The 13,815-nt window shown below is 46.8% G+C and overlaps 1 protein-coding gene across 3 annotated transcripts in view; it reads right to left on the bottom strand.

Moving 5' to 3' along the window:
- The window catches only part of CHST3 (carbohydrate sulfotransferase 3), an 840,714-nt gene that overhangs the window by 384,165 nt on the left and 442,734 nt on the right, over positions 1 to 13,815 (bottom strand). The window lies entirely within an intron of this gene.

The following is a 13,815-nucleotide window of genomic DNA, read 5'->3' as shown; positions in this document are numbered from 1 at the left end:
GATCCCAGAGAAAGGAAGAAAATTACCTCAGCAACCAACTGCTCACAATATCACTCAGTTAAAGCGTATCTACAGCACAGTAAATGGTTCTATCCCAAGCATCTTTGGAAAGATTCCCATAACAGAATTTTCTGAATCAGATCATTTTAACTCCCTAAACAGGCATCACTTATACGTCTGTAATGCCCATCTGTTTAATCTACCTTAGTATCCTTCACTGAGGTGTTAGGGAGGTTTTACTTATTTGGTTTAAGTGGTGGCAGTGGTGGGGGTTTTCTCTACTCTACTAAAGGAACTTGGTACCACTCATATATTTTCTGCTTACCTGCCTTATTCAATTCAAAGTCACAAAGGAATTAAATCCTATCCTGGAACTCATAAAGAAACAAGACAAGAAGCTAATGTCAAACAGGATGTACCCCTACCTTTAATATTTTACAGTCAATTTCACTTGCAAGTCTAGTGGAAGTTGTCCAGAGTGATAGCTCAGCTGTTGTTATCTTTACCTGTGATGCTGTGATAAGCAATTCCCTTGCAGCTGTTTCAGCAGAAAACCTTCCTTCACCTTTGAGATGCTCCAGCCCCCCATGGCTCCCACCCCTCATTCTGACTCTATCTCTGGATGCTGTGTCAGTCTCTATAAATTCCCAGAAGCACAAAACCACAGATTCACAGAACATACCTCGTCCAGTGACAGGCTAAATTTTATGATTGGGATGTACGCAGTTTTGGTGTCAGTGAATGATGTATGCCCTTGAAGTTAAGGGTGTTTCCCAATTAAATAAATAATAATAAAATTCAAACTATTAACAGAAGCATCACCAAATCTGCCATATGGCTAAATATATTTTGAAAAGACAAACACCTTCCTTACCATTTAGGATCCTAGAAGCTTCCCCACTGAATCTTCACTCTAGGGGTTATGAGTACACTCATCCACTGAGTCTTCACTCTACAGGCTATCAGTACCCTCATCCACCGAGCCTTCACTCTAGGGGATATCAGTACCCTCATCCACTGAGCCTTCACTCTAGGGGAACTTCACTCTAAGGGATATCAGTACCCTTATCCACCAAGACTTCACTCTAAGGGTTATCAGAACCCTCAACCACTGAATCTTCACTCTAGGGGTTATCAGCAACCTCATCCACTGAGACTTTACTCTAAAGCAGGGGTGTCCAACCTTTTCAGTTGCAAGGGCCGCATTGAGTCAACAGAAATGGTCTGGGGGCCAAAAATATATCATTATAGATGGCAGCAAGTGAGGAACAAAAAAAAAAAAGGTCTCATGTACACTGAAGAGCAAAAAAAAAAAGCTCTCATGCAAAGACAGGTATATACGGACTAATCAACAGTCAACAGCTACACTGTTGTACTCCATGGTAACTTATGAGGGGACAAAGTGCATATAATAAGTAAACTGTCCCAAGTTAGTTAAATCAAAATGCATTGACACTCAGGAACTCGCATACCTACAGGCAACTCACAAGTGCATGTCCAAAAATTCCTTTCCGCAAAGAAATACTTTCAAAATCTACTGGCTATTTCAACATCTTCAAAGCTTCCATGCAACTCATTCACTACAATGTCTTGTAATTCACCTGGCTTTAGCTAGATATATAGATAGACTATAAAAAATGTATGAGCTGTTGTTTTACAAAACATGCCTCAGAAAATAGGTACAGCAGGCCTCTAATTTAATTTAAAGAACTTCATGTTTTCCTTGCTCCTGAAGTAAACCTTCTGTGCTATATGGCAAACTGCCCTTCCTACAATACATGACATCGAAGGGCCAAAACAATCATATTGGGAAACCATCTGCAGGTGCATATATTTAGCACCGACAAATGTTGCTGTCACAGCCTCTGATGATTAAGTACATAATCTGTGCCCTTGATAAGATCATTTTCTTACCCTACTCTGTTTTTTTATTTCTTTTGCAAACCTTTATTTTTTAAAAGGGAAAGGTACAAGAAACAGAATTCTCCTCAAATTACAAATCCATTCATGCTCCCATACACTAGTAAAGGACAAAGAAAATATTACAAACTTAAAAATGCAAGAGTAACACTTGCTAAAACTATACACTTACGTATAATGAAAAAGGGCAACGCCTTTAGTTTATTATGGGAACTTTATGCTATCAAGGTTCCAACAGCAGGATTGGAGAGGCATAAGTGGGTTAAGTACTGCAGACTTAAAAGAAACACAGGCATGAAGTCTCCTGTGCATTTAAAACAAGTCTTAATCAGTCATCAGATACTTTATGTGTGCAAGTAAACAAACTTCACCATGCATTCATGCTGAATTGCAATAAAAGTTCAACTCCCTGCTAAATAAATCAGCCCAGATAGAAGAGGTTCACGTTTGCCTTTCTGTGTAATTACTGACATAGAGTCATCATTCTGCAGCACACGTCTCAACTTTTCATTTCCAAAATGAGGAACACTGTCTCGCATAATGTGGAAAACCTAATAACAGCTTCGTAACAACTTAAATTAGGATGGTTAAAATGTGCTACTTCGTACATGTAAAAAAGTTATTTTGATTACTTAATATGATTCAGTACTATCTACAACAGATTCAGTGGAAACATTCCCCAAGTCTGAATGTGTGACAGACTCTTTCAAGGGGAAACATCGCGGAAGATGGACTTTTTCAGACTCAATGAGGAACGTTCCTCGTACTGAGGTACACTTGAGAAGTATGTTCTGCAGATGCTTAGAACATGCATACTATACTTATACTGTCTGAATAGCAGGTAAAAGCCCGCGTATCACACATTATCCGTTTTTAGCGTTAACCCGGAATAACTGGTCTAGCTGGTAAATAAGTGTCTTGCTGAAGAAGAAAACATTATGCACTGAAGACTGAGGGTGAAGGAATCAAACATAGTACAGCATGCTGCACCCCTGGGCTATAATGCTACTGTAGACCAAACACTCCCAAAGCACTGTGCACTTCTCCTTCTGGTCCAGGTAGTGGGTTTTGCCTACACTGCAAATTAATTGAGAATATTCCCTACCTTGTTAGGCAATTGCGCCCATTCACAACACAAGGAAAACGGCACAATCAAACTGACCATTTGCAGATGGCCCCCTTTTACAATATGCCGGCACGTATACTAACTAGTAAATACCTTAGCTTACCTGTTACTGCAGGAGATGCGTAGTCAGTGTAATAAATCCCCCTCGCTCTCGATTCTTTCTTCGCCGCTTTCTTAATCCTCTTCCTTCAGCTGTTTAACTTTACCGCAACTTCAAAAAACGACAGAACGGTGCTTTGGCACATGCGCACACCAGCTGAAAGACGCTGGCATGAAAAAAAAAAACGTGAAAAAAGTAATGTGGCGCATGCGCACAACAGCTGAAGGACACGGATGTGAAAACACACGGAAAAGTAAAATTTCAATTTAAGGGTCGCGGGCCGCATGGAAGAGCTCTGAGGGCCGCATGCGGCCCGCGGGCCACGGGTTGGACACTCATGCTCTAAAGGGGTTATCAGTACCCTCCTCCACTGAGACTTCACTCTAGGGGGTTATCAGTAACCTCATCCACTGAGCCTTCAATCTAGGGGTTATCAGTACCCTCATCCACTGAGTCTTCACTCTAAGGGTTATCAGTACCCTCATCCACCAAGCCTTCACTCTAGGGGCTAGCAGTACCTTCATCCACTGAGCCTTTACTCTAGGGGTTATCAGTACCCTCACCCACTGAGACTTTACTGTAGGGGATATCAGTACCCTCACCCACCAAGCCTTCACTCTAGGGGTTATCAGTACCCTCATTCACCAAGCCTTCACTCTAGGGGTTAAGAGTACCATCATCCACTGAGACTTCACTCTAGGGGTTATCAGTACCCTCATCCACCAAGCCTTCACTCTAGGGGTTATCAGTACCCTCATCCACTGAGACTTCACTCTAAGGGTTATCAGTACCCTCATCCACTGAGACTTCACTCTAAGGGTTATCAGTACCCTCATCCACTGAGACTTTACTGTAGGGGATATCAGTACCCTCATCCACGGAGCCTTCACTCTAGGGGTTATCAGTACCCTCATCCACCGAGCCTTGACTATCGGGGATAACAGTAACCTCATCCACTGAGACACCACTCTAAGGGGTTATGAATCCACTGAGCCTTCACTCTAGGGGTTATCAGTACCCTCATCCACTGAGACTTTACTGTAGGGGATATCAGTACCCTCATCCACGGAGCCTTCACTCTAGGGGTTATCAGTACCCTCATCCACCGAGCCTTGACTATCGGGGATATCAGTAAGCTCATCCACCGAGCCTTCACTCTAGGGGTTATCAGTACCCTCATCCACCGAGCCTTCACTATAGGGGATATCAGTACCCTCATCCACTGAGACTTCATTGTAGGGGTTATCAGTACCCTCATCTACTGAGACTTCACTCTAGAGGGATATCAGTATCCTCACACACTGAGGCTTCACTCTAGGGGTTATCAGTACCCTCATCCACTGAGACTTCACTATAGGGGGTTATGAGTGCCCTCATCCACTGAGACTTCACTCTAGGGGGTTATGAGTACCCTCATCCACCAAGACTTCACTCTAGGGGGTTATGAGTACATCATCCACCGAGCCTTCATTCTAAGAGTTATCAGTACCCTCATCCACTGAGCCTTTACTCTAGGGGATAAATGTACCCTCATTCACTGAGCCTTCACTCTAGGGGTTATCACTACCCTCAAACACGGGCCTTCAATCGAGGGGTTATCAGTACCCTCATCCACCGAGCCTTCACTCTAAGGGTTATCAGTAAACTCATCCACCGAGCCTTCACTCTAGAGATTATCAGTACACTCATCCACTGAGATGCCACTCTAGGGGTTATCAGTACCCTCATCCACTGAGCCTTCACTCTAGGGGTTATCAGTATGCTCATCCAGCGAGCCTTTACTCTAGAGGATATCAATACCCTCATCCACCAAGCCTTCACTCTGGGGTTTATCAGTACCCTCATCCACCTAGCCATCACTCTAGCAGATATCAGTACCCTCATCCACTGAGACTTCACTCTATGGGTTATCAGTACCCTCATCCACCAAGCCTTGACTCTAGAGGCTATCAGTACCCTCATCCACTGAGACTTTACTCTAGGAGTTATCAGTACCCTCATCCACCGAGCCTTGACTATCGGGGATATCAGTAAGCTCATCCACTGAGACTTCACTCTAGGTTTTATCAGTACCCTCATCCACCTAGCCTTCACTCTAGGAGATATCAGTACCCGCATCCACTGAGACTTCACTCTAGGAGATATCGGTACCCTCATCCGCTGAGACTTCTCTCTAGGGGATATCAGTACCCTCATCCACCGAGACTTCTCTCTAGGGGATATCAGTACCCTCATCAACCGAGCCTTCACTCTAGGGGTTATGAGTACCCTCATCAACTGAGACTTCACTCTAGGGGATATCAGTACCCTCATCCACCGAGCCTTCAATCTAGGGGTTATCAGTACCCTCATCCACTGAGCCTTCACTCTATGGGTTATCAGTACCCTCATCCACTGAGACTTCACTCTAGGGGTTATCAGTACCCTCATCCACCGAGCCTTGACTCTAGAGGCTATCAGTACCCTCATCCACTGAGCCTTCACTCTATGGGTTATCAGTACCCTCATCAACTGAGACTTCACTCTAGGAGATATCAGTCCCCCATCCACTGAGACTTCACTCTAGAGTTTATCAGTACACTCATCCACCTAGCCTTCTCTCTAGGGGATATCAGTACCCTCATCAACCGAGCCTTCACTCTAGGGGTTATCAGTACCCTCATCAACCGAGCCTTCACTCTAGGGGATATCAGTACCCTCATCCACCGAGCCTTCAATCTAAGGGATATCAGTACCCTCATCCACTGAGAATTCACTCTAGGGGATATCAGTACCCTCATCTACTGAGACTTCACTCTACGGGTTTTCAGTACCCTCATCCACTAAGACTTCATTCTACAGGTTATCAGTACCCTCATCCACTGAAACTTCCCTCTAGGGTTATCAGTACCCTCATCCACTGAGACTTCATTCTACAGGTTATCAGTACCCTCATCCACTGAAACTTCCCTCTAGGAGTTATCAGTACCCTCATCCACCAAGCATTCACTCTAGGGATTATCAGTACCCTCTTCCACTGAGCCTTCACACTAGGGGATATCAGTACCCTCATCCACTTAGCCTTCACTAGAAGGGTTATCAGTACCCTCATCCACTGAGCCTTCACTCTAGAGGATATCGGTATCCTCATCCACTGAGACTTCATTCTACAGGTTATCAGTACCCCCATCCACAGAGACTTCACTCTAAGGGATATCAGTCCCCTCATCCACCGAGCCTTCACTCTAGGGGTTATCAGTGCCCTCATCCACTGAGACTTCCCTCTAGGGGATATCAGTACCCTCATCCACTGAGCCTTCACTCTAGGGGTTATCAGTACCCTCATCCACTGAGCCTTCACTCTAGGGGTTATCAGTACCCTCATCCACTGAGCCTTCACTCTAGGGGTTATCAGTACCTTCATCCACTGAGTCTTCACTCTAGGGGGTTGTCAGTACCATCATCCACCGAGCCTTCACTCTAGGGGTTATCAGTGCCCTCATCCACTGAGACTTCCCTCTAGGGGATATCAGTACCCTCATCCACTTAGCCTTCACTCTAGGGGTTATCAGTACCTTCATCCACTGAGTCTTCACTCTAGGGGGTTGTCAGTACCATCATCCACCGAGCCTTCACGCTAGGGGTTATCAGTACCCTCATCCACTGAGACTTCACTGTAGGGGGTTATGAGTACCCTCATCCACTGAGACTTCACTCTAGGGGGTTATGAGTACACTCATCCACCGAGACTTCACTCTAGGGGATTATGAGTACATCATCCACCGAGCCTTCATTCTAAGAGTTATCAGTACCCTCATCCACTGAGCCTTCACTCTAGGGGATAAACGTACCATCATTAACTGAGCCTTCACTCTAGGGGTTATCACTACCCTCATCCATGAACCTTCACACGAGGGGTTATCAGTACCCTCATCCACCGAGCCTTCACTCTAAGGGTTATCAGTAAACTCATCCACCGAGCCTTCACTCTAGAGGTTATCAGTACCCTCATCCACTGAGATGCCACTCTAGGGGTTATCAGTACCCTCATCCACTGAGCCTTCACTCTAGGGGTTATCAGTACCCTCATCCACTGAGCCTTCACTCTAGGGGTTATCAGTATGCTCATCCAGCGAGCCTTTACTCTAGAGGATATCAATACCCTCATCCACCAAGCCTTCACTCTGGGGTTTATCAGTACCCTCATCCACCTAGCCATCACTCTAGCAGATATCAGTACCCTCATCCACTGATACTTCACTCTACGGGTTATCAGTACCCTCATCCACCAAGCCTTGACTCTAGAGGCTATCAGTACCCTCATCCACTTAGCCTTCTCTCTAGGGGTGCTCAGTAGCCTCATCCACTGAACCTTTGCTTTAGGGGATATCAGTCCCACATCCACTGAGACTTCACTCTAGGGGATATCAGCACCCTCATCCACTGAGATTTCTTTCTAGGGGATATCAGTACCCTCATCAACCAAGCCTTCACTCTAGGGGTTATCAGTACCCTCATCAACCGAGCCTTTACTCTAGGGGATATCAGTACCCTCATCCACCGAGCCTTCAACCTAGGGGTTATCAGTACCCTCATCCACTGAGCCTTTACTCTATGGGTTATCAGTACCCTCATCCACTGAGACTTCATGCTAGGGGATATCAGTACCCTCAACCACTGAGACTTCACTCTAGGGGATATCAGTACCCTCATCTACTGAGACTTCACTCTAGGGGTTTTCAGTCCCCTCATCCACCAAGCCTTCACTCTAGGTGTTATCAGTACCCTCATCCACTGAGACTTCATTCTACAGGTTATCAGTACCCTCATCCACTGAGACTTCACTCTAGGGGATATCAGTACACTCATCCACCGAGCCTTCACTCTAGGGTTATCAGTGCCCTAATCCACTGAGACTTCCCTCAAGGGGATATCAGTACCCTCAAACACTGAGCTTTCACTCTAGGGGTTATCAGTACCCTCATCCACTGAGACTTCATTCTACAGGTTATCAGTACCCTCATCCACTGAGACTTCACTCTAGGGGACATCAGTACCCTCATCCACTTAGCCTTCACCAGAAGGGTTATTAGTACCCTCATCCACCGAGACTTCACTCTAGGGGGTTATGAGTACCATCATCCACTGAGACTTCACTCTAGGGTGTTATGAGTACCCTCATCCACCGAGCCTTCATTCTAGGGGTTATCAGTACCCTCATCCACCGAGCCTTCAATCTACGGGTTATCAGTACCCTCATCCACCGAGCCTTCACTCTAAGGGTTATCAGTAAACTCATCCACCAAGCCTTGACTCTTGGTGATATCAGTACCCTCATCCACTGAGCCTTCACTCTGGGGTGATCAGTACCCTCATCCACGGAACCTTTGCTTTAGGGGATATCAGTCCCCCATCCACTGAGACTTCACTCTAGGAGTTATCAGTACACTCATCCACCGAGCCTTCACTCTAGGGGATATTAGTACCTTCATCCACTGAGACTTGACTCTCTGGGATACCAGTACCCTCATCCACCGAGCCTTCACTCTAGGGGTTATCAGTACCCTCATCCACTGAGACTTCACTGTAGGGGGTTATGAGTACCCTCATCCACTGAGACTTCACTCTAGGGGGTTATGAGTACACTCATCCACCGAGACTTCACTCTAGGGGATTATGAGTACATCATCCACCGAGCCTTCATTCTAAGAGTTATCAGTACCCTCATCCACTGAGCCTTCACTCTAGGGGATAAACGTACCATCATTAACTGAGCCTTCACTCTAGGGGTTATCACTACCCTCATCCATGAGCCTTCACACGAGGGGTTATCAGTACCCTCATCCACCGAGCCTTCACTCTAAGGGTTATCAGTAAACTCATCCACCGAGCCTTCACTCTAGAGGTTATCAGTACCCTCATCCACTGAGATGCCACTCTAGGGGTTATCAGTACCCTCATCCACTGAGCCTTCACTCTAGGGGTTATCAGTACCCTCATCCACTGAGCCTTCATTCTAGGGGTTATCAGTATGCTCATCCAGCGAGCCTTTACTCTAGAGGATATCAATACCCTCATCCACCAAGCCTTCACTCTGGGGTTTATCAGTACCCTCATCCACCTAGCCATCACTCTAGCAGATATCAGTACCCTCATCCACTGATACTTCACTCTACGGGTTATCAGTACCCTCATCCACCAAGCCTTGACTCTAGAGGCTATCAGTACCCTCATCCACTTAGCCTTCTCTCTAGGGGTGCTCAGTAGCCTCATCCACTGAACCTTTGCTTTAGGGGATATCAGTCCCACATCCACTGAGACTTCACTCTAGGGGATATCAGCACCCTCATCCACTGAGATTTCTCTCTAGGGGATATCAGTACCCTCATCAACCAAGCCTTCACTCTAGGGGTTATCAGTACCCTCATCAACCGAGCCTTTACTCTAGGGGATATCAGTACCCTCATCCACCGAGCCTTCAATCTAGGGGTTATCAGTACCCTCATCCACCGAGCCTTTACTCTATGGGTTATCAGTACCCTCATCCACTGAGACTTCATGCTAGGGGATATCAGTACCCTCAACCACTGAGACTTCACTCTAGGGGATATCAGTACCCTCATCTACTGAGACTTCACTCTAGCGGTTTTCAGTCCCCTCATCCACCAAGCCTTCACTCTAGGTGTTATCAGTACCCTCATCCACTGAGACTTCATTCTACAGGTTATCAGTACCCTCATCCACTGAGCCTTCACTCTAGGGGATATCAGTACACTCATCCACCGAGCCTTCACTCTAGGGTTATCAGTGCCCTAATCCACTGAGACTTCCCTCAAGGGGATATCAGTACCCTCAAACACTGAGCTTTCACTCTAGGGGTTATCAGTACCCTCATCCACTGAGACTTCATTCTACAGGTTATCAGTACCCTCATCCACTGAGACTTCACTCTAGGGGACATCAGTACCCTCATCCACTTAGCCTTCACCAGAAGGGTTATTAGTACCCTCATCCACCGAGACTTCACTCTAGGGGGTTATGAGTACCATCATCCACTGAGACTTCACTCTAGGGTGTTATGAGTACCCTCATCCACCGAGCCTTCATTCTAGGGGTTATCACTACCCTCATCCACCGAGCCTTCAATCTAGGGGTTATCAGTACCCTCATCCACCGAGCCTTCACTCTAAGGGTTATCAGTAAACTCATCCACCAAGCCTTGACTCTTGGTGATATCATTACCCTCATCCACTGAGCCTTCACTCTGGGGTAATCAGTACCCTCATCCACGGAAGCTTTGCTTTAGGGGATATCAGTCCCCCATCCACTGAGACTTCACTCTAGGAGTTATCAGTACACTCATCCACCGAGCCTTCACTCTAGGGGATATTAGTACCCTCATCCACTGAGACTTCACTCTAGGGGTTACCAGTACCCTCATTCACTGAGCCTTCACTCTAGGAGTTATCAGTACCCGCATCAACTGAGCCTTCACTCTAGGGGATATCAGTACCCTCATCCACGGAACTTTCACTCTAGGGGTTATCAGTACCCTCATCCACTTAACCTTCGCTCTATGGGGAATCAGTATCCTCATCCACCAAGCCTTCAATCTAGGGGGTTTCAGTACCCTCATCCACTGAACCTTTGCTTTAGGGGATATCAGTACCCCCATCCACTGAGACTTCACTCTAGGGGTTATCAGTACCCTCATCCACTGAGACTTCACTCTAGGGGATATCAGTACCCTCATCCACTGAGCCTTCACTCTAGGGGTTATAAGTACCCTCATCCACTAAGCCTTCACTCTAGGGGTTATCAGTACCCTCATCCACTGAGACTTCACTGTAGGGGGTTATGAGTACCCTCATCCACTGAGACTTCACTCTAGGGGGTTATGAGTACACTCATCCACCGAGACTTCACTCTAGGGGATTATGAGTACATCATCCACCGAGCCTTCATTCTAAGAGTTATCAGTACCCTCATCCACTGAGCCTTCACTCTGGGGTTTATCAGTACCCTCATCCACCTAGCCATCACTCTAGCAGATATCAGTACCCTCATCCACTGAGACTTCACTCTATGGGTTATCAGTACCCTCATCCACCAAGCCTTGACTCTAGAGGCTATCAGTACCCTCATCCACTTAGCCTTCTCTCTAGGGGTGCTCAGTAGCCTCATCCACTGAACCTTTGCTTTAGGGGATATCAGTCCACCATCCACTGAGACTTCACTCTAGGGTTTATCAGTACCCTCATCCACCTAGCCTTCACTATAGGAGATATCAGTCCCCCATCCACTGAGACTTCACTCTAGGGTTTATCAGTACCCTCATCCACCTAGCCTTCACTCTAGGAGATATCAGTACCCGCATCCACTTAGACTTCACTCTAGCGGATATCAGTACCCTCATCAACCAAGCCTTCACTCTAGGGGTTATCAGTACCCTCATCAACCGAGCCTTCACTCTAGGGGATATCAGTACCCTCATCCACCGAGCCTTCAATCTAGGGGTTATCAGTACCTTCATCCACCGAGCCTTTACTCTATGGGTTATCAGTACCCTCATCCACTGAGACTTCATGCTAGGGGATATCGGATATCAGTACCCTCAACCACTGAGACTTCACTCTAGGGGATATCAGTACCCTCATCTACTGAGACTTCACTCTAGGGGTTTTCAGTCCCCTCATCCACCAAGCCTTCACTCTAGGGGTTATCAGTACCCTCATCCACTGAGACTTCATTCTACAGGTTATCAGTACCCTCATCCACTGAGACTTCACTCTAGGTGATATCAGTACACTCATCCACCGAGCCTTCACTCTAGGGGTTATCAGTACCCTCATCCACTGAGCCTTCACTCTAGGGGATATCAGTACACTCATCCACCGAGCCTTCACTCTAGGGGTTATCAGTGCCCTCATCCACTGAGACTTCCCTCAAGGGGATATCAGTACCCTCAAACACTGAGCTTTCACTCTAGGGGTTATCAGTACCCTCATCCACTGAGACTTCATTCTACAGGTTATCAGTACCCTCATCCACTGAGACTTCACTCTAGGGGACATCAGTACCCTCATCCACTTAGCCTTCACCAGAAGGGTTATTAGTACCCTCATCCACCGAGACTTCACTCTAGGGGGTTATGAGTACCATCATCCACTGAGACTTCACTCTAGGGTGTTATGAGTACCCTCATCCACCGAGCCTTCATTCTAGGGGTTATCACTACCCTCATCCACCGAGCCTTCAATCTAGGGGTTATCAGTACCCTCATCCACCGAGCCTTCACTCTAAGGGTTATCAGTAAACTCATCCACCAAGCCTTGACTCTTGGTGATATGATTACCCTCATCCACTGAGCCTTCACTCTGGGGTAATCAGTACCCTCATCCACGGAAGCTTTGCTTTAGGGGATATCAGTCCCCCATCCACTGAGACTTCACTCTAGGAGTTATCAGTACACTCATCCACCGAGCCTTCACTCTAGGGGATATTAGTACCCTCATCCACTGAGACTTCACTCTAGGGGTTACCAGTACCCTCATTCACTGAGCCTTCACTCTAGGAGTTATCAGTACCCGCATCAACTGAGCCTTCACTCTAGGGGATGTAAGTACCCTCATCCACGGAACTTTCACTCTAGGGGTTATCAGTACCCTCATCCACTTAACCTTCGCTCTATGGGGAATCAGTATCCTCATCCACCAAGCCTTCAATCTAGGGGGTTTCAGTACCCTCATCCACTGAACCTTTGCTTTAGGGGATATCAGTACCCCCATCCACTGAGACTTCACTCTAGGGGTTATCAGTACCCTCATCCACTGAGACTTCACTCTAGGGGATATCAGTACCCTCATCCACTGAGCCTTCACTCTAGGGGTTATAAGTACCCTCATCCACTAAGCCTTCACTCTAGGGGTTATCAGTACCCTCATCCACTGAGACTTCACTGTAGGGGGTTATGAGTACCCTCATCCACTGAGACTTCACTCTAGGGGTTATGAGTACACTCATCCACCGAGACTTCACTCTAGGGGATTATGAGTACATCATCCACCGAGCCTTCATTCTAAGAGTTATCAGTACCCTCATCCACTGAGCCTTCTCTCTGGGGTTTATCAGTACCCTCATCCACCTAGCCATCACTCTAGCAGATATCAGTACCCTCATCCACTGAGACTTCACTCTATGGGTTATCAGTACCCTCATCCACCAAGCCTTGACTCTAGAGGCTATCAGTACCCTCATCCACTTAGCCTTCTCTCTAGGGGTGCTCAGTAGCCTCATCCACTGAACCTTTGCTTTAGGGGATATCAGTCCACCATCCACTGAGACTTCACTCTAGGGTTTATCAGTACCCTCATCCACCTAGCCTTCACTATAGGAGATATCAGTCCCCCATCCACTGAGACTTCACTCTAGGGTTTATCAGTACCCTCATCCACCTAGCCTTCACTCTAGGAGATATCAGTACCCGCATCCACTTAGACTTCACTCTAGCGGATATCAGTACCCTCATCAACCAAGCCTTCACTCTAGGGGTTATCAGTACCCTCATCAACCGAGCCTTCACTCTAGGGGATATCAGTACCCTCATCCACCGAGCCTTCAATCTAGGGGTTATCAGTACCTTCATCCACCGAGCCTTTACTCTATGGGTTATCAGTACCCTCATCCACTG

Source organism: Protopterus annectens, chromosome 14.part0, assembly GCF_019279795.1.
Source record: "Protopterus annectens isolate FY-2018-M chromosome 14.part0, PAN1.0, whole genome shotgun sequence".
Lineage (NCBI taxonomy): Eukaryota > Metazoa > Chordata > Ceratodontiformes > Protopteridae > Protopterus > Protopterus annectens.
Note: the sequence above shows the minus strand (reverse complement) of the source record. Positions and strands in the feature narration are given on the sequence as shown.